This window comes from Quercus lobata, chromosome 5 (genome assembly GCF_001633185.2).
Source record: "Quercus lobata isolate SW786 chromosome 5, ValleyOak3.0 Primary Assembly, whole genome shotgun sequence".
NCBI classification, from domain to species: domain Eukaryota; kingdom Viridiplantae; phylum Streptophyta; class Magnoliopsida; order Fagales; family Fagaceae; genus Quercus; species Quercus lobata.
The window spans coordinates 33,650,489-33,672,212 of record NC_044908.1 but is presented as its reverse complement, the minus strand read 5'-3'; the positions used below and the strand labels follow the sequence as shown (position 1 = coordinate 33,672,212).

The 21,724-nt window shown below is 38.3% G+C and overlaps 1 long non-coding RNA gene across 2 annotated transcripts in view; it reads left to right on the top strand.

The window, feature by feature from the left end:
* LOC115989411 overlaps positions 1-20,116 on the top strand; it is a 32,868-nt gene extending 12,752 nt beyond the window's left edge. For both annotated transcript variants that reach the window (XR_004091916.1, XR_004091915.1), the window contains exons 3-4: positions 18,860-18,940; positions 19,530-20,116. This is a non-coding gene — a long non-coding RNA (uncharacterized LOC115989411). The remainder of the gene's footprint in view (positions 1-18,859; positions 18,941-19,529) is intronic.
* Positions 20,117-21,724: the final 1,608 nt, after the last annotated feature.

Genomic DNA, 21,724 nt, shown 5'->3' with positions numbered 1-21,724 from the left:
ACAAACAAAACTTTTATTAAGCTTATGACAAGTTGAACACAAGGTACGTACATGAGCAAGTAAAGTGCGATCAAATTTGTAAACACTATAAAACATGTAAGCATATCTTGATCATACAAAAACAATTATTAAAGAATGACTACAATGAACATTTAGCAAGTAATGCTCATCCGGACACGCAATGCAATTAAGAACAATCCCAAGGATCAATTGCATGTCCAACACTTAATCAATGCAAAATACACGAAGTATTTGCATCTAGGATACAAGGTCCTACTAGGGTACAAGAGTGAGGTACTTAAGACATATCAGCAATATCTTAAAAGTACAAAAGAAATGCTACAAGGCATAGAGATAAACACAAATTTTGAATATAAATTGAAATTAAAAACAGAGTATTTAAGCTTTAAACAAAAGAAGTAAAAACTATAAACCAGCAATCATAAATACTAAAATAAGCAAAGGTATTCCACCTGTGAACCAATGTTTCTAAGCCTAAACCTATGCTCCCCCTCTAAAATTTCTCCCCCTTTTTGACCAGAATGGCCAAAGAGGCTAGAAATGATCGAACTCTGAATCTGATCCTTGCGGTATGGATAAATCATCAATCTGTGAGGACAAAGCAGTGATCTGGCCCTGAACATAGGCAAATTGGTCCACGGTGTGCTGCACATGGGAGGTAAGCACGATAAACATCTGATCCACTTTATCCAGGAGGCGATCAAGTCTGTCTGGTCCTCGTGTTGGTGCAGAAGAGGATGGTTATGCTGAAGTCTCTAGAGCAGAAGTGAATCTATCAACCTCCTTCTCTGTATCTCCACCCTCGTCCTCAACAAGATCATGTGGTATCGTATGCACACCTGTTTTAAAGCCCTTGATGTGAGTTGTGATCCTAGTGACTGTGTGTGCACCAATAGGATAGTCCCTCTGAACCACAGTGAGACCACTCAGAAGTTTTAGCTTTGCCTTAGCAAGTAGTCCCATAATCAGTGAGGGAAAAGGCATAATTGTTCTGGAATTTTGCTTTTCAATGCTCTTCTTCAATATATAGAAGATGTGACCATAGATGTCAATCTCCTTGTGAGTAAACAAATTGAACAAAAATCTTGTCCTTGGAGCAGACAACATAGTGAGGTTGGTGACCGGGTACAAGTTATGGATCATCACATATGCCAAAGCCCTCATCTCCGGTGAAAATGGGATTGTATTCATGGATGATTTCTTTGATGTACCACCAAGTAGTTTCACCATCTCCTTAGTCGATCCCAATCTATCTTCATAATGGACTGAGATTGGCTGAGAGGGAGGACGAATCTCCAAAAATTCTTGAATGCTATCCCTTGTAATCACAAATTCTTTATGCCTCACCCAGCAATCTATATGGTCTCCTTCCATAGTAGCATTTGAGAAAAATTCTCTTATGATCTCTGAGTAGACAACCCCAACCGGGTTCAATAGCTTGGTCCAAGTCCTTTCTTTGAACACCTCAGGAATGAAAGTGTCCTCAAGGGTTTCTAGCTGGACCACCCTCTCCATAATAATGGTTGCTCTCTTGTAGCAGTCATTGTATTTTATATTGGCCTCAGTAGACTTGAAGTTATCCAAATCAGTGCGTGCATCTTTGGATGACTTCTTGGTTGCAGAATGTTTGGTTAGAGACATCTGCATAGGGAACAGAGAACAAAAACAAGTGCAAAAACACAAAAACTGAACACAAAACTTGATTAGATTCAAGTTTGTCCAAATCAAAGGTAAAACAACCTAAAAACAGAGCATAACCAACTCAAAACAACATGCTAAGACAGATAAGCAGCTAAACATAGACACAATGCATGAATTTAAGAAGTTGTGCATGTGCTAATGCATAAGGATGCAGCATGAGATGCATGAGGTGTGCCCAGAGGGGCCTAGGAGTGTGCCTAGTGTGTGCATGGCATGGCATGGCATTAAAGCACAAAATGGGCAAAGTGTGAAAAACACATAAACAATGACCAAAACAAGGTAAACATGATCAATTAAGGCTAAAACCAAACATTGGAACTTAGTTGAGTCCAATTCAACACAGAAATGTCACTTGAACATTCTGTCAAACACTTAACATGCAACAATGCAATCCAATTATGAATAATGCATGAACATGGTGAAAACTTGCCTCAATACATGCTAAATTGCCACATGGGGCCAACATAGATACACAAATACCAAATGGGACTCAGCCTAATCAAAGATTTTGGAAAAATTTCACAAAATTGAGAACCCCAACCCTTTTTCGAAAAAAACCCCCAATTTTTAAAACCCTAAGCTAAAATCTGCAAAATTTAAGACAAAAATGAAAGCAATGTTTAGAAAAACATACCTTGAAGTGTTTTTGCAGAGATTTTTGCTTGAAAATGATGGGGTTTAAGTGAAAACTGATTTTGGGTTGAGAAGGGTTCGAAGAGAGGCAGTGTGAGGGAAAGTCTAAGTATTTGAAAAACTGTCACATCTGTTACATAAAAATTGAAAACACATGTTTTTCGCGGGTTAGGCAATAGTGAGACAGTTACGAGAATGGCCACTAAAGCTTAAAACCTTTCGCAAGAAGCTTTAAGTCGTGAATCAGTCGTGAGACAGTCGTGATAGCTTCTGTCTGAATTTGGAAAAATACAGTTTTGGCCTAAAAACATTTCGTGAGAAGCTGTTAGTCGTGAAATGCTCGCAAGACAGTAGCGAGAGTCTCTATGTGAAATGACAACAAAATTATTTCCCTTAAGCACTTTTCGCGAGAATCTCTAAGTCGCGAGCTTCTCGTAAAACAACCTCTGAACTAGTTTTTGAAGAAAAACACAAAAATGCATTTTGAACAAAAACTAAAAACACGAAAGTATAAAATCACTTTCAAAAACAAATAAACACTCAAAAATCTTTTTGGGTTTGATCAGTAATTACTTGAGCATACACATCACATTTGAACATGTACAATCACACAAATGAGATAAGCATTAAATGAATCAAAGTCTTGTGTGTTGTGGGTGAGTATCAAGTGTGAAATAGTCTTTAGACCAGAGTGAAGTTTCAATGATCAATTCAATCAAGTCATACACAACTAGCACTAAGTTAAGTGGTCTATCTCAATTATAGAAATGAACATATATGACCTCCCACAAATTGATTACAAATCTTAGAAGCTTTTCATTTGGCTTCTGTTAGGATTGCATTGGTGGATTTATGTGTAGCTGGATTCGAGGTCAACTAGGCCTCCAAGATAGAGAGAGAAGATAACAGAAAAGAAAAGGAAAAGTTTCATTGAAGAATACAATTTGCTTAGTTGTCCAATATACAACTCACTAGTCTCTTATACAACACTAAGACAACTATCAAGACCCATCAGTCCCTAACTAACTCTAACTGATTTGCACAGTTAATAACCAACTCTAATGTATCTCACATGTGAACCTTAGGCACGTATACTCCTACTGCATCACTGCTCACTGCTGCTGCATCACTGCTGCATTACATCCTGCATCACTGCTGCATCCCAACCTACACAGCCTTGCGTCACAGCCTGCTCTGCACCCCAACACCAGCACCCTCTTATTGTACACATACAAACCCTTATTACACATCTTATTTATTACACCTCATTCCAACTACACTTAACAATACCCCCCCCCCATTAAAACAGCTTGCCCACAAGGTGAGGATATTGTTGCTGCAGCTGGTATAAATTCTCCTAAGTAGCATTTTCCACACCTTCCCCTTGCCACTGAATTAAGACTTAAGTCACAGTCCTATTCCTCAACTGATGGGACCTCTCCTGCAACACAGTAATGGGTTCAGGATTCAAGATGCCCTCTGCATCTACAGCTGGAAGAGTAGGAATGGTTGCCACATGCTGACTCAATTTTTCTTTTAGACATGAAACATGAAACGTGGAATGCAACTTGGAATCTGATGGTAAGTCTAACTTGTAAGACACCTGACCAATTTTTTTTAAGATTTGGAAGGGTCCATAATACCTAGGAGACAATTTCCCCATCTTGCTCTGCCTCAATGACCTTTGCTTGTAAGGTTGTAGCCTTAAATACACCCAATCACCCTCAGCAAAGTTTCTTTCAGTCCTATGCCTGTCAGCATTGACCTTCATTCTTTCCTAAGCTACCCTTAAGTTCTGCTTCAGTAATGTCAGTAGCTGCTGTTTGGTCTTCAAATGCACCTCCACACGTTCAACCTTAGTAGTGCCTGGTATATAGTCCAATAACCTTGGAGGAGGATAACCAAATAAGGCTTCAAAAGGGGTTAATTTGGTAGATGTATGGAAATTGGTATTGAACCAAAATTCTACCAAGGGAAGCCAGTCAACCCAAGAGTGGGGTCTGTCAGCTGCAAATGCTCTCAAATAGTGCTCCAAGCTCTTATTAACCACTTCATTCTACCCATCTGATTGAGGGTGGTAAGCCGTGGACATGGTTAGCTGCACCCCCTGCAATCTCATCAATTCCTGCCAAAAGTGTGAGGTAAACACAGGGTCCCTGTCACTCACAATTGAGGCTGGCATTCCATGTAACTTGAATACATAATGCAGGTATAGGGTAGCTACTTTAGTAGCAGCATAAGGGTGTGACAATGGAACAAAATGAACAAATTTAGTCAGCCTATCCACTACAACCAAAACCACATTCTTAGACTGAGACTTTGGAAGACCCTCAACAAAATCCATGCTCACATCCAACCAAGGCTTCTCAGGTACAGGTAGGGGCTGCAACAAACCAGCTATATTACAAGTCTCAGCCTTTAGTCTTTGGCAAACATCACATTCCCTCACATGCTTCCTTACATCTTCCCTCAAACCAGGCCAAGAGAAATCCTTCTTCACTCTATGCAAGGTCTTAAGGAATCCGGAATGCCCCCCTAAAGGACTATTATGGACTTGTTGCAGAACAGTATATTTTAAGGCATCACAGGACCCCAAATAAATTCTCCCTTTATGCAATAGAAGTCCATTTTGTATTGAGAACCCCTTAGGAACTTCCTTCCCCAATTGAGAAGCTTGAAAAATACTCTGAACTAGCTGGTTAGTGGCATAGCTAGCCTTGAGGTCAGTCAGCCAAGCAGGAGTTGGAAATGAAATCATGCATAAAACTCCCCCCTCACCATCAATATCAGTGTCTTCAAACTCAACCTTCCTGGATAAAGCATCAGCTACCAAATTATCCTTGCCCTTCTTATATTCCACCACAAAATTATAACCCAACAACTTAGTAAACCACTTCTGTTGAGCAGGAGTTCCAATTTTTTGTTCCAGCAAGTACTTTAGGCTTTGTTGATCAGTCTTGATAGTGAAGGGTCTGCCCACCAAATAAGCTCTCCATCTCTTCATAGCAATCACCAAGGCTAAGAGTTCCTTCTTATATGTGGACAAGGCCAAGTTCTTTCCCTTAAGTGCTTGGCTATGATAAGCAATAGCCCTTCCCTGTTGCATCAAGACATCACCTACTCCCCTCCCAGAAGCATCACACCCCACCACAAAAGGCTTCTCAAAATCTGGCAAAGCCAAGACAGGTGGGGTAATCATAGCCTCTTTAAGTTGTTGAAAAGCCAAATCAGCTTCTTTGGACCAACAAAAAGAATCCTTCTTTAATAAAGCAGTCAAAGGAGCTGCAATAGTCCCATACCCCTTAACAAACTTTCTGTAATAGCCAATGAGACCCAAAAACCCCCTTAAAGACTTGATATTTTTAGGAATAGCCTACTGCTGCATAGCAGCCACCTTTTTTGGGTCTGTGTGTACTCCCTCAACAGTAATTACATGTCCCAAATACTCCACTTTTGAACAAGCAAACATACATTTAGACCTTTTAGCATATAAATGATGAGTAGCCAAAAGTTCTAAAACATTCCTAAGGTGGATGACATGTTCAAACACAGATTTGCTATAAACCAAGATGTCATCAAAGAAAACTAGGACAAATCTCCTTAAGAAAGGCTTAAATACCTGATTCATTAAGGATTGGAAGGTGGAAGGAGCATTGGTTAAGCCAAAAGGCATTACCAAGAACTCATAGTGACCCTCATGTGTCCTAAAAGCTGTCTTGGATATATCTTCATCCTTCATTCTGATTTGGTGGTACCCAGACCTCAAGTCTAGCTTAGAGAAAATAACAGCCCCATGCAATTCATCCAACAACTCATCAATAATAGGGATAGGAAACTTATCCTTGACAGTGATAGAGTTCAATGCCCTATAATCAATGCACATTCTCCATGAGCCATCAGCTTTCCTAACCAACAAAAAAGGTGAAGCAAATGGACTATTGCTGTCTCTAATTGAACCAACTGACAGAAGCTCCTTCACAATTTTTTCTATTTCATTTTTTTGATAAAATGGGTATCTATAGGGCCTTTGGCATACCGGCTGGGCACCTTCCTTAAGGGTAATAGAATGCTCATGACCCCTCAGTGGAGGTAATTCAGTAGGAGTCTCAAAGACTTGGCTAAACTCTTGCAATAGTGTTTCCACCTCAGCAGGAAGTTTACTTACTACATCAGTTGAGTCTACCCCATCAATCTTTAACAATAACCCTCTCTTCACTAAAGCATTGAAGAATTTCTTGCCATCCACAAAAGAAGAATCTGAATTGGAGTTTAGACCTTGCAACAAAACCTGCTGATTCCTATACCAAAAACTCATAGTCAACAACTTAAAATTCCATTGGATTTCACCTAAGGTACTTAACCATTGAGTGCCTAAAACTGCATCACAGCCACCTAATGCCAAAACATGAAAGTTGATACAAAATTTCACTCCTTGGACTATCACAGGTACCTCACTACAAAGTCCTTGAGTTTTAACAATTTCACCATTAGCTACTTTGACCTCCAACACCTTTGTAACATCTACCCTTAGTTGTAAGCTACTGATCCAGGATGCATCCAAAAAATTGTGAGTGCTACCCGTGTCTATCAAAATCACTAACCTATCTCCATTTACTCTTCCCTTCACCCTCATTGTGCCAGGTGTAGGTGTTCCTGTAATAGCATACAAAGTAATCTCTACCTCCTCATCCTGATTAGATTGAACACCCTTATCCATTTTATGAACCACCCCACCATTCACATCCTCATCCAATTCTGATATCCTCACACCAAAATTATCACCATTAGGAACCAATTCAATTCCTTCCAAAATAAAGAGTCTAGCATTCCTACATTTATGTCCAGGCCCCCATTTCTCATCACAATTGTAACAAAGTCCATTTTTCCTCCTTTCATCCATCTGTGCAGGAGTTATTCTCTTAATGGGTATACTAGACTTAGTTTCTACCACACCATTACTTTTAGGCAAACCTAAGATAGAGTTCTTACCTGAATCTTGTTGATTCTTCATATTCCTTCTGCAACTCATCACATATTCTTCTTGTATTTTAGCCAATCCAAATGCTGCATTCAAGGATTGAGGACTAAGCATTCTTACTGGCAAACGTATCTCATCTTTCAACCCACTCAAGAAGCAGCTTAGCTTGTGCATTGGAGAAAGCCCTTTGATCCTGTTTGATATTGCTTCAAACTCTGCTTTATACAAGGCTACTGTGGTGGTCTGCCTCAGCCTTGTTAATACCTCCATAGGATCATCATAAGCCGTTGATCCAAATCTTTCATGTAAAGCCTGCACCATGGATTCCCAATCAGAAAATATCCCAACTTCCTCTGCTTCTTGGAACCATATCAATGCCTCCAATTCCATGTGGAAAGAAGCTATCATTAGTTTTTCTACACTTGGAGTTTGATAGTAACCAAAATACTGATTAGCCTTGTAAACCCAGCTGGTCGAATCAACACCAGAAAATCGAGGAAAATCCAACTTCACAGATTTGGCGAGTGACAAGGTTGAAGAATTGGGAATTGAATTCGGTTGCACATTTCTCTGAGGTGAATGTTGATTTCCCTCTATGGAATTAAGCTTTTGCAAGATCACATTGATGTTCTGATTCATTTCGTTCAGAGTTCTGGTATGAATGCTCTGAATCTTTTGTATTTCTTGGATGTCCTTATTATGGTGGTCAGAGGTAGTTCGAAGAGAAGCAATAGCTTCATTCACTGTATTCATGGCAGCGGCACAAGTCTCAGTCATGGCAACAAGAACGATGCTCTGATACCACTTGTTAGGATTGCATTGGTGGATTTATGTGTAGCTAGATTCGAGGTCAGCTAGGCCTTCAAGATAGAGAGAGAAGATAACAGAAAAGAAAAGAAAAAGTTTCATTGAAGAATACAATTTGCTTAGTTGTCCAATATACAACTCACTAGTCTCTTATACAACATTAAGACAACTGTCAAGACCCATCAGTCCCTAACTAACTCTAACTGATTTGCACAGTTAATAACCAACTCTAATGTATCTCACATGTGAACCTTAGGCACGTATACTCCTGTTGCATCACTGCTCACTGCTACTGCATCACTGCTGCATCCCAACCTACACAGCCTTGCATCACAGCCTGCTCTACACCCCAACACCAGCACCCTCTTATTGTACACATACAAACCCTTATTACACATCTTATTTATTACACCTCATTCCAACTACACTTAACAGCTTCTGCATAAATCATGACATTTGATCCTTTTTGGATAATACATCTCTTTTTGAGATCGGTGCTTGAAATTTTTGATATTTCAACATTGAGAATTAGCCTTTGGCTTTTTGAGCACCTTACATTTCAAAACAAAAGTTGCTTTCCCTTTTTCCTAGTCAAATACTAGTATGTGCAACAGGCTTTTGCAGCTCAATATCCCTTTTTCACTTTGAGATTTACATTTGGTGAGCTCTATTGCAAAAACATAAAAATAAAGTGGAAAGAGATATAGGCGCAAGTCTATGCATGTATCAAGACCATCAAGACTATTGACCAATCATTCATGACAAGATTGAAGATCTATTTACAACAATCACACATAGTTTTCAAGATTTCTTCCACACAGATAGATGTGCATACAAAATAAGCTAAGCTCGTAAATGCACTACACCATTAGTACGAAGGTACTAAGCCAAACTCATATGTGATATACACAATACAAGTGATCAAACTTTTTGAAGATTTTTCAATTTTTATGAGTTTTTGAATTTTTGAATACACTCAAAAACAGAACAAGAAAAGAAGATCGACAAAAACAAGAACAAAGCAAAAGCTTGTAAAAGAAACATGGTATAAACCAAAAGCAAATGACACAAAGTAAATTATACATGTCGTGATGCATGAACATATGTCCTTAAACATCGAAAGTATTAATGCATGGACATGTTGTAATGCTTATGCATGAGTACCCCTTTTCACCCACACAGCACGTGCGTTTGGGGTGATATCCCTATAGGATTGGGTACGAATGTTGTGACCTTCAAACCTGCTGGAGAAGCTTGCCAAACAAGTGGTGAATGCATCAATCATTTTCATCATATCCATCACACCGGAATCACCATCTCAACCTTTTGATTGCTTAACAGCCCAATTCCTTTTGTCATTTCTAAGTCCTTTTGTCATTTCTAAGTCCTTTTGACCTTTGATCACTTGCACTCTTCAATGCCCTCAGCTTATGACAATTTGGTCTGGTATGTCCTTGAAGTCCACAATGATGATAGAAATGTTGAATTCTTGGACCTCTTTGTGATTTTGGAAGTGATTTCCCTTTGGCTTCAGACCTGACCACTAATTGATTCCGAGGCTTATTCAACACTCATTGGTTAGCCATGCTTCTATTTTTCTCCACCTTTACTTTCTCAACAGTAGTGACAACTTCTTTTGGTTCTTTGGCTTTCACAAACTTAACTTCTTTGGATATATTGACAGCCGAACTACTCTCTCCAATATATCCCAATCCGGTTTTGTCGAAGAAAGGTTTTTGATGAGAGAGGACTTCATCAAGCTTCTTGGAGGAGACTCGCTCTACTTTAGCATTGGCTTGAACCACCTCAAGCTCAAGGAATTTTATCTTTGAGTAGGCTTCAGTCAGCTCTTCATTCAGCGTTTCTATTTCACATTTGGCCTCCTTATATCGTACTAGGAGACTTCTATAGTCCTCTTCTACCTTCTTCATCTTTTTAACTATTGCCTTGGCCACCCTTGTATATTCTCCTAACTTCTCAAGTACGGAATTGTAGTTTTCTTGAAGAACAATTGCACTTTCATCTTCTTCAGCATCAGATTCTTCTACTACTCCCATTGACTCCACTTCACTATATTCACCGAGCTCTTCCACTAGCAAATTCAAGTCCTCCGAGGACTCCATATGAGCAATAGTCATATAAGCGGAGTAGTTCCCTTCTCCATCATAGCTCTCTTCAAAATCAAAATTGGAAGAATCTGAATCACTAAGTGTTGTGGCATACGCCTTACCCTTCACTCTTAGATAGTTGGGACACTCCTTCTTGAGATGTCCATGGCCATTGCATTCATAACACACAATGCCTTGAGGAGATTGTGAATCCTTTCCATCTTTCTTCTTAAACTCCTTCCTATCACCTTTGGAGAATGAAAACTTCCCTCCGCTGAATGGTTTCCCACTGTTCTTCATCTTCAGAAATTTTCTGAAGTTCTTTGCAAGAAATGCTACATCCTTCTCCACTCCATCTTCTTCGGAGGAATCATCCATTCTTTCAATGATGGTTTTAAGAGCAAGAGATTTACTCGACTTATGAGAAGGCAATCCCAGCTCATACGTTTGGAGAGATCCAATGAGCTCTTGGATTTTGATCTCATCCAAATCTTTATAGCTATGACTTTTGCTCAGAAGCTCTTCGGCAATGATCGAAGGATTTTCCTCACTGTCTTTGAGTCCTCCGTTTTCTCACCCAAGTTGAACTTGCCAAGAACCACTTCATTCAGCTTACTATAGAAGGAGTCAAATGACTCGTCCTCACTCATTTTCAGCTCCTCAAATTTGGTGGTTGACATCTATAGCTTTGTGTCCTTCACTTTCTTTGTTCCTTCATAGGTGGTCTCCAATATCTCCAAAGCTTCCTTGGCTACTGTTATGTGAGAAATCCTGTGAAACTCATCTGGAGAAACACCACAAAAAATTGAATTCAAAGCTTTACTATTAGCGTTAGTTGCCGCAAGTGCTGCTCTATCCTAAGTGGATTTAGCGGCCTCCGACCTAGTCCATCCTACTTCTACTGCATCCCAAATAGTATCTCAATTGAACATAAGAATTCCCTCATTCAAACTTTCCAAAAGGAATAATTACTATCATCAAAATATGGTGCAACATTTAAAGATTAAGACTGATCCATCTCAAACAGGTTCAAGGATCACACTCAGGTATTTAAACCACAACGAGTGTACCTGCTCTGATACCAATTGAATGCTCGAAAATGTGTTAAAAACACAAAAGCTGTTTAGACGCCCAAATTAAAGTTACGGCTCGATTGATTTTACACTAACTTAATACTAAGTGCGAAATAGTGAAAATGCGAGCGGATAAACAAACAAGCTACCTAATCCATAATCAAAGCAACACAGTAGTAAAATTGAATGTAAAAGAGTAGGGAAGAAAGATGCAAATACAAGATAACACACCGATGTGTTATCGAAAAGGAAACCGAAGAACTCGGCTAAAAACCTCTTTGCCGCCCTCCAAGCGGAAATCGATCCACTAGACAATTAGTTGGAATACATGGGTTAGCAAGAGACCTTCCAAGCCTAATCTACCTGATGTACCTAAGCCCTCCAAGCTCCTACTCCAACAAGGCTTCTCGGAACCGTGTCTTGTCTAGTTCTCCGAATCCCGCAACAAGCTCCATGTTGCATCTGCTATCCTTGGCTTCTTCCAATACTTCCCAACAACACCAAAACTTCACTTGACACTCTGAAAGGGTGTGGTAAGTGTTTGAGTTATCAACCTCTCAATGGTATGGAAATGGAGAGATAGGAGTTGAGGAAATTCCACAAGCAAATGTGTAGAGGATTGTGGGTATTAAGATCTCTAACTCTCAAGGTGTTCGGCTAGGGTTTTCTCTCAAAATCATTCCTTAACATTTGTGGGTAATGTGGGTATAAATACTGTAGGCACATAAATTGTGTATTAGAATGGATATTCTGGCAAAATAGAATGTCTCGCGGGTGTCTCGCGGGAAGGCCTTACCCACGAGATACTCGTGAAACACAACTGTCTCCATCCTGGCCTGACTCTTCGTATTCCAGCATGTGCAAGTCACATGAGTCAATTCGCTAGATGCTTAGTCGTGAGCTACCTGTGAAAACTCTTCAGTCTTCAATTGTTTGAGTCTTCACACTCTTTCTCTATAACACAACCCTTACAATCAAATCCCACAATAAATATAAGGTACAAAAGATTGAATAAATTTACAATCAAATTTGGCATGGAATATAAGCCAACAAAACACATAGTTGTAAATAACAACTTTACACACCTCACCATGGCCATTCTCCATGTGAGGAATCGACATAATGGGCTCCCTACCCCCTGGTAAGAAGTAGGTAAAATTTATAGTCGTTGCTATTGATTATTTCACAAAGTGGGTGGAAGCACACATTTGGCAGTTATAACGGAGGCCAAGATACAACACTTCATGTGGAAAAACCTTGTTTGTTGATTTGGAATTCCACAAGTCATCATCTCCAACAGTGGATGACAGTTTGACAGCCACAAGTTTAGGGATTTCTACAAGGAGCTGGGAATAAGGAACTGCTATTCTTCACCCGGTCATCCACAAGCAATGGCCAGATAGAAGTCACAAATCGGACTTTGCTCAAATTGATCAAAGTTACACTTGAGGGGGCAAAAGGGGCATGGCCTAATGAGCTCCCAGGAGTGTTGTGGGCTTACAGAACGACGATAAGGACTCCAACAGGCGAGACGCCCTTTAAGATGGCGTTTGGAACTGAGGCAGTAGTTCCTGTGGAAGTTGGAATGTCAAGCCTTAGAAGGGTATGTTATGATGAGCAAAGTAATGACGAGGGCCTCAAACTAGCTCTGGATTATTTACCCGAGGTTAGAGACGACATAGCCCAAAGAATGGCCTTGTATCAGGAGAGGATGACGAAGTACTATAACTAAAGGGTCAAGTTGAAGTGCTTTAATCCTGGAGATATGTTTCTACGGAAAGTTTCACAGGCTACCAAAGATCCAAACGAAGGGAAATTGGGCCCCAATTGGGAAGGCCTATACAAGGTCATCCGTTATTCAAGGAGAGGAAGCTACTATTTAGAGGACACAAATGGGAAACCTTTGCCTCGTCCATGGAATGTAGAGCACCTTAAAAAGTATTATCAATGAGGGAGCGGATTCTCAACCCTAATAAGTTCCAGGGTTTGGAACATCTTGTTTATTCATCCACAGATAAGTGGGACATCAATTTCATTGTTTTTATGCATTTATCCTTTTTTCAGTACTTTATTTTCAGCACCTTTTGTGTTTCCAAGAAGTATTACCCTTGTAACCCCTCTTTATAACAAGGATGAATAAAATAGACGAAGCATTAGCAGAAGCTATTTCTTTTCATGACAAACACCCCAAGGAGAAATTCTATTTTATTTCAAAAGGAAAGTCCAAAGCGTAGAGGTCATGATAGAAACCTTGATGAGTCCAAATAATGATCAAGTGATAAAAACGTTAAGTTTAAATCACAAACAAGGATAAAGGCTTCATCAATATAAATGATGAGGTTAAAAGTCCAATTTACGTGATAAAAACGTCAAGTTTAAATCACAAACAAGGATAAAGGCTTCATCAATATAAATGACGAGGTTAAAAGTCCAATTTACGTGATAAAAACGTCGAGTTTAAATCACAAACAAGGATAAAGGCTTTGTCAATATAAATGACGAGGTTAAAAATCCAATTTACGTGATAAAAACGATAAGTTTAAATCACAAGGATAAAAGCTTCGTCAATATAAATGACGAGGTTAAAAGTCCAATTTATGTGATAAAAATGATAAGTTTAAATCACAAGGATAAAGGCTTCATCAATACAAATGACGATATCAAAATCCAAGTTAAGTGATAAAAACATCAAGTTTAAATCACAAGGATAAAGGCTTCGTCAATATAAAAGATGAGGTCAAAATCCAAGTTAAGTGATAAAAAATGTTGAATTCAAATCACAAGAATAAAAGTTTCATCAAATACAGATGACGAAGTAAAGATTCCAACTCAAAAAAGACTCCGTCAATATGAATGGCGAAGTTAAATTACGAGAACAAAAGACTCAGCTAAGGCCAGCTCATAAACTAGGTGATAAAGTTTAATTCATGAAGATAAGCATCAAGTTATAGCATGAACAGAGTGACAAGTTAAAAAAGAGTTGTCCAAGATAAAAGCCTTAAAATGAGGAGGCAACCAATGTTTGTTGAAAAATGGGAACCCATTGTTCTCAAAATAAAATAAAAGGAGAAAAAATTTATGAAGGAAGAACGGTAGATTCATCAACATCTTTTCCTTCAACAGCCTTGTTCGTAGCAGGTTCCTTCTCCATGGCACCAGACTCAACTTCTTCTTGCTCCTTTGCTTCATCTTCAATAATCTCCGTGTCAATCTTCTCAAATTCCAAACCAGAAAAGTCCATGGCCAAACTGTGGCGCTTCATTGTCCACCGGCATAGAAGCTCGAGCCCTTTAAAGTACTGCATGAACTAAAGATTTGAAAATTCCTTCGACTGCTTAAACCTCTGGATGATCTTATCTCTCTCTTCATTAGTCTTTAGGAGAGCAGCCTGAATCTCTTCATCCTTCTGAACGACTAGAGCCTTTTCTACATGCAAGGCCTCAATAAGCTCCTTTATTTTCTGGTTTGCATCATTCCTCTCATTCATGGCAGCAATTAGATCTTTCTTCAGCTAGGAGCATTCAACCTCAACGGATTCTGCTTTCGATGTAGCCACTACGACGTTCTCCTCCACGTTCAAATAATCAATTGTGATACGCAATGACTCCCTAAGGACCTAATTGAAACAAGTAGATAAGGGAGGACAATATGTGCACCCACACGTACAGACAAATCCAAGAAGAGATGTTGGAAGAACAAAATTACATACCTGCACCAACTTATGGATATGTCGACTGACAAGCTTATGGGAGGGAATGGACGATAAACCCTTCAGTTCATCGTTGGTAATCACGTTGTGTGCGCGGCCCAAAGCTATAGCAGGGTCATCCTATACGCTTATCCCAACTTTGCTTTTACCTTTTGCATGAGTAAGTGGAGGGGTAAAGGCAGTCACTTCCAGAGACGGGGTTGGAGAAGAAGGGGCGGTATGAACAGGTGGAAGAGCAGCGGTATCAGCTTTCTCGTCACTTAGCTTTCTTTTCTTCGAGTCAGAAGTCAAGTTGGCTAGAGGTTTGTTTTTCAAGTTTTTAATGCGGGCATACTTGTCTTTGTTGTATTTGGTGGCCATTTCTGCTAAAAAAAAGGGGGGGAAAGAAAGAGAGAGAAGCAATTCCCAATTAGACAAAAAAAAAAAAAAAAAAAAAAAAAAAAAAAAAGAAGTGAAGGATGGATGATCTTACTTTTCTCTTCTCGGCGGATTTTCTCCAAGACATACTTTGAAGGTTCGGGACCTAAACAACAGTCGAATAGATGACAAGGATCAACGAAATCGTCGAAATCCTCTATTTCACAAGCATAGGCAAGGGTAGCACGAACTCGGTGGCAATGTTTATCTTCCATGTCAGGACGATCAAGAGTTGTGAAGAGTCAGAAGAAGAACTTCGTTAGACAAGTAATCAAGATGTTAAATAGAGACAAAAAAAGGATAATGGAAATACGCATCAAGTGCTAGGACTTTCCATTTTCATAGTAATCTTGGGAATTCCCCCCCATAAATCGTCAGACAGGGTTTCCCAAAGGATGAAGGAAAACCTCTAACAACCCTAGATTTCCTATCCCAAGGTAAAAGTCCAAAATAACCACAGTGGGTAGAAGCTTTCAAGTGGTACAAAAATAAGAATTCATTCAAAGTTATCAATTCCCCATCGCAAGCAAACATCCAGATGGACACACAACTAATGATCATCCTCCAAGTGTTAGGGACAAGTTGACCAGGGGAAATTTGAAATTCATTCAAAAGTTGCGTAATAAATGGATGGCCGGGGAAATGAAGGCCACACAGAAAGTTAGCCTTGTAAAAGCACACCTCCCCGTGGGCAAAGTTGCAAGCTTTCTCACCCAAGCGAGGTAATTTAATAGAGGTAACCTTAGGAAATTGAAACCTTTTCCTAAAACCCTTTAGGTGACTCTTTTTAAAGGAACAAGACTCAGAAAAAAGCATGCAAAGGGCATGAAGATGAAGACGAAGGCAACTTTGAAGCAGTGGTGTCAACTGCCCTACTCAAAGAATTTGCACTAGAAGACAATCCCGTCTCCAATTCACTAGACCTAACGTCGTCTGCCTTATACTCAATGCTAGCCATCTTAGAATGGTGTCTTATCAGAGATTGCCAAATCAAAGGATAGAGAAAAAGCAAACGAGCCTAAAAGCAGAAAAACGAGACGCAAATAAACCCGCTTGGGGACAGCGACCAAAAGAGTATTCTAAGAAAACCCCTAACCTAGCAAAGAAGAATGAAACTGAGGGGCACTCTTGGCTAACGAATTCAAAACCAACCATCAAAGCATATGGAAAAGAGGCCTTACCAGGAAAATTCAAAGTATGGAGATTTCTCAGCATTCTAAAGTCCAAAACAAATAGGGCAGAGGAAGAGGAATGATTTTTCTAAAAAGGAAAAATGGAATTAAGGCAAGCAAAAATCAAGGAAATTACACACATGCCACGAACAAAAGACCTACACTTGTTCATTTCCTGGGGGCTAGTCCTTTCGCATTTAAGATGAGAGCCAAAATTTTAGGAACCGAGAAGATACGAATCATCATGTCTAATCACATTTATGAGATCGTCCAAGTTCATGACGACCACAGAATGGAGGGGCAACTGACGAGTATTAAACTTAGGTCGTCTAGGCAATAGACGACCTTAGTTACATCCAAGTCAAGGACGGGTGCAGGGGCAAGACCTCGTCAGTGTACATGAAGATAGGTCTGCATACATTGAAAGCGTAAATAAATGCTATCAAGACAATTGACAAGAAATAATTGAGTCGGAACAGTTACAAAAGCAATGATGACCTAACGGTCATCCGATAGGTCTTAAATACAATCTTCAAGGTCAATTGATGTCGCGTTTCCTTCAGGAGAAAAACGCCCAGAGGAGCATTAACAGATACAATTACACCAACACGAAGTAAGCTATAAAAAGGGAATGCAACCCAGGTAAAAGGGACATAAAAAAAATTAGAGAGATAATTGTGAGAAACTTCTTTTGAGAATTGATAAGCTAACTTTAGCATCAGAGTATTCTCAGTTGGCATCATGCCGGTGAAAGCCTCCCTTTTCTTTCTTTTCTTAATAGCAGGTACCAGAGATCGTCCATCGATACTAACAAGGAGCATACTGACGAGGTCAAGTTTCGGCTTCATCACAAAGAATCAAAACAAATTCATGAATCGCTGACTAGTAGAAATATATCAATTTCGTTAACAAAAAACACTAGCACCTTAGCTACTGTACGGTCTATCAAGAATTGCCAATGTGCTAAAGCGGAAGCTACTGTACGGTCTAGAGACAACGTAACGTAGGGGGAAGTAAAGAAATGAAAACAGACATAAATATAGCCATCAATCATAAGGACTAGTTACATAAATAATTGAGATTGAATGGTATATACCAGGCGACCTAGCGATAATCCAAATTGACCTGTCTACTTTGATCCCCGTCATAGTTTACCACATGTTTTCTGTGATCTTAGGCATCTCTTTCTTATCAAACTAATAGTTCTACCACTTTCTTTCTCATTGAACTAATCGTTCTACAACTTGGACCAAAGAAAACAAAAATTCCACGAAGAGAATTAAGCTGTCAATATCTCATATTCATTTTCTATCGATCATGGCAAAGACAATTCTACAAGCATCTTTTTTTTTTTTTCTCTTTTTAATTTTTTTATGTGTTTATTGTAAGCAAAGAGAATTGTAATATATAACGAGATAGATCTCAAGAGAGTTGCATTAATTCCTATAAAGGATGTAATATTGTACTTTGTTAGAAATATATTAAACATATTAGAACAATGTAATAGGCCAAAGCCCACCTACTTTTTGTAAAAGACACATCTCCTACTTGTACTAGAAGTCTAGAGTTTAGTCTACTATATATACTAATGTTATGGTTCATTGTAATACATACTTCGTACTACATTCTCATATAATAGAGATGTAATTTTTAAGGGTTTTCTCCTTGGATATAAGCCGTCAAGGCTGTACCACATAACTCTCATGTTCTAATGTTCTTATTCTATACTTCCTTTTCTGCATCTACTCTAACATATACAACATAATATACACATCAATGCTAATATTTAACATATCTAATGCTACCTTAAAAATTGAAAATAAATTGAGAAGATTTTGTAACTTATTTTATTATTATAATGAATTCGTTCAAAAGGTTGGTTCTAAGATTTATTCCTAATGGGATTTCATGTAAATCTTAGTGCTTTTGTTAGTGATTAATATGTTTTTATGAGTTTGAGATCTTGGCACGGTAATTTTGATTATAATATTTTTGAGGACAGGATAAAGTTATTTGTTAAAGATCTTACTTCAAATAAGATTAGATTGTGGCCCAACAATGTCTAATCAAAGCTTGGCTCATTAAGATGGATGACATTTGGTGTGATAGTTATATAATTATATTGGTACGGCAGATCAATGGAATTTATGAGAAGATAATATTTATTACAAGTTTGCAATTAGTTTGATAAAGTGCACAAGAGCATGGATTTATTTATGGAGACTGATTATCTTGTTCAGGGAAATTTTCCTCTTATTAAGGTGGAATTATTGTGAAATGAAGAAGGCTTGATAGAATTTGTGTCAAGTAAAGATTGCTGGGTACGTAATTGTCTCAAATTCTTATTATGACTTGGATAGTTATTTGAGTTTTCTAAATTAAGGAAACTTCATTTGGTTATTATTATTTTTTATTTTTTTTTATAGGAACTTGGCTGTCATTGTTTTTCCCTGATGTGGAAGAAAATTTTATTCCTAAATAAATAAATTTTTATAGATCACATACATGGGAATAGATATAAACTATCACCAAACATCTAAATAGGATCTCTGCAAATAATCGTAGGAGAGAATGTCGATTGATATGGAAGAAATAAATTAATTACAGAAAGGGAAAATATATAAGACTCTTTATGGAAACGCAAAAGTCATGATAAGTGTTCAATTACTTTTACACATTTTGGCCAAAAAAACACCCACATCAATAGGTGTAAAGTTGTGTATAATTATACAAATACTACAGTGACCGTGCACAATGTAGCTCGTGTATTTACTATTTTAATAATTTCTTCTCTCTCCTACATCTGACTCTCATCTCAACTCTCTCTTTCTCATTTCATCACAACTCTTTTTTTCTCTCATCTCAACTCTGCAAAGCCGATTAGCTTCTCCTTCTTCTTCAAAATCTCAGGCTTCGAAGACGAAGACGACGATAGCTCGGCGGAGATCTCGCACGCCACGGATTGAGTTCGATCGGTGAGTTTGGCTGGCGAGTGAGTTAGGAACACCAATTAGCCTCTCCGATCCAACAATTCGTTTGGAAACGAGACGGTGACGGAGAATTGATCGGACATGGAGGGCGAAGCTCGTTACTACTTGGACAGCTCCAACGCCTCCATCGGTGCCATGGGGTTTTTGTGTGGGGCCGAGGTCTCGAACTCCAGCTTCGCCGAGGTCTCGAACTCCAGCTTCGCCGAGGATCGAGACAATGAGAGTCGTTGATGATGGGGTTTAGGGGTCTCGATTTTCTATGGGGTTTGGATTTACTGTTTGGAATTTCTATTTGGATTTTCTGTGGGGTGATGGTGGTTGATGATTGTGGGTTGATGGTGGTGGGTGGGTGGCTAGGTTTGATGGTGGTGGTTGGGTGGCTGATGGCTAGGTGTCGGTGATTTTGGGTTTGTGTTAGGTCTGTGAGAGGGTTCTAGAGAGGAGGAGAAGGAAATAATAAAAAATGTAAAAAGAATGAATATTTTATTGAATGGATATGTAGAATAGATAAACTGATATAGATGTTTTGTAAAAGTGGATGTGTAAAATAGAAAAAGTAAAATTTTTCTCGTAAAATAGACAAAAAATTTACCCGAACTGATATGGTTGCTCTAATCCCACAATGATCAATTTCCCAGTATGAATGGAGAAGCACATTGTGAAAGAGATGAGTCATGACAATCAGTCAATCACCAATAAAGCAACTCATATATAATATTACTTGTTAAAGTTGGATTATTGATAATTTATCGTGTATAACTGACAACTTCAACATCAAAGTTAGTCTAATATGATTAAGGGTTGTATTTATTACACACAAATTAATGCATAAAAGATGGTTTCACTTCACTTAATTGTTGTTTAATATGATTAAGGGTTGTATTTATTACACATAAATTAATGCGTAAAAAAGTTTTACATATACTCATTTTTGAACTAAAAATATGACTTAAAGTCACGGTTATATAGTTTAAAATTATGATTTTAAATCACAGTTTAGTTCAAAAATAAGGTGAATTTAATACTGTGTAACAGTTTATGTGCAACAATTATTTGCCTATAGTTAAACAAGGTTTCTATCCATGATGGGTTTGGTAGAAGTATCTTAATTGTGTACGTAATGTCTTTTTACTATTACGAACACACTTTTTTATAGATTAGATGGTCAAAATAGTTAGTGTACATGTGTTATTATAATGATCGCAAATGAGAGTGAAAGAGAGAGAATTTAGTCGGGAGGACAGAGAATTAATCCAGTGAAAATATTTTTGGAAATGTATTTTCCACAGAGAGAGAGAGAGAGAGACTAAACTAGACTTTTAAGGGCATAGCAGGAGGCTAAGTGGTGGAGTATCCTCTTCTTTTTGCTTTTGCTATTTCTGATAACCAATCAAATATTATTTCCTTGCCATAGATAGTGAAGGGCGGTCCCTCCTATGTATGTGGTGGGTGCCAACCCGTACATAGCGTGTGTGTTTTGGCATAGAAGGAAAAAGTAATAATAATAGAAGTGATTTCAAAACAAAATTAAAATTATATATTAGACATCAGAACATGTTCAAGCCATGTACTTTCACATTAGTCTCTTAAAATTAGCATTTCACAATTTGGGATTGTAATTGCTTGAAAAATTAAAATTTGAAAAGGTTTGGCCAATTTTACTGGAAAATGTATTCATGAAGATATTCTAGTGTTAAGCAAGGAATGCATGGGTTTTGATTAAAGTTTGCACATACCATAGAGTGTTTTTTTTTTTTTTTTTTTTTTTTGGAGAATCATACCATAGAGTGTTAGGTGTGACAAAAAGGAAACAAAGGTCGGTCCGTATGTTTAACAGTAAACGCAAGTGGGTAAGCTTTTTTGCACATTGTGGGTCTAGAAGACGAGTTTCAAATTTTCAATTTGATGAGGCCAAAGCATGAGACCATTTTCTTCAAATTCTATAAAAACGGACAAACAAACATATAGTGTAGGACCTTTCTACTGAGCGCATAATTGAATCTGATAGAGGAAAAAAAGAGACTTTAGGTGGGAATTGAAAAAAATCATTTTCTCACTTGGATAGTGGGTATATAATGATAAGTATTCGGTTACTTTTTCTTTATGATCATTTGA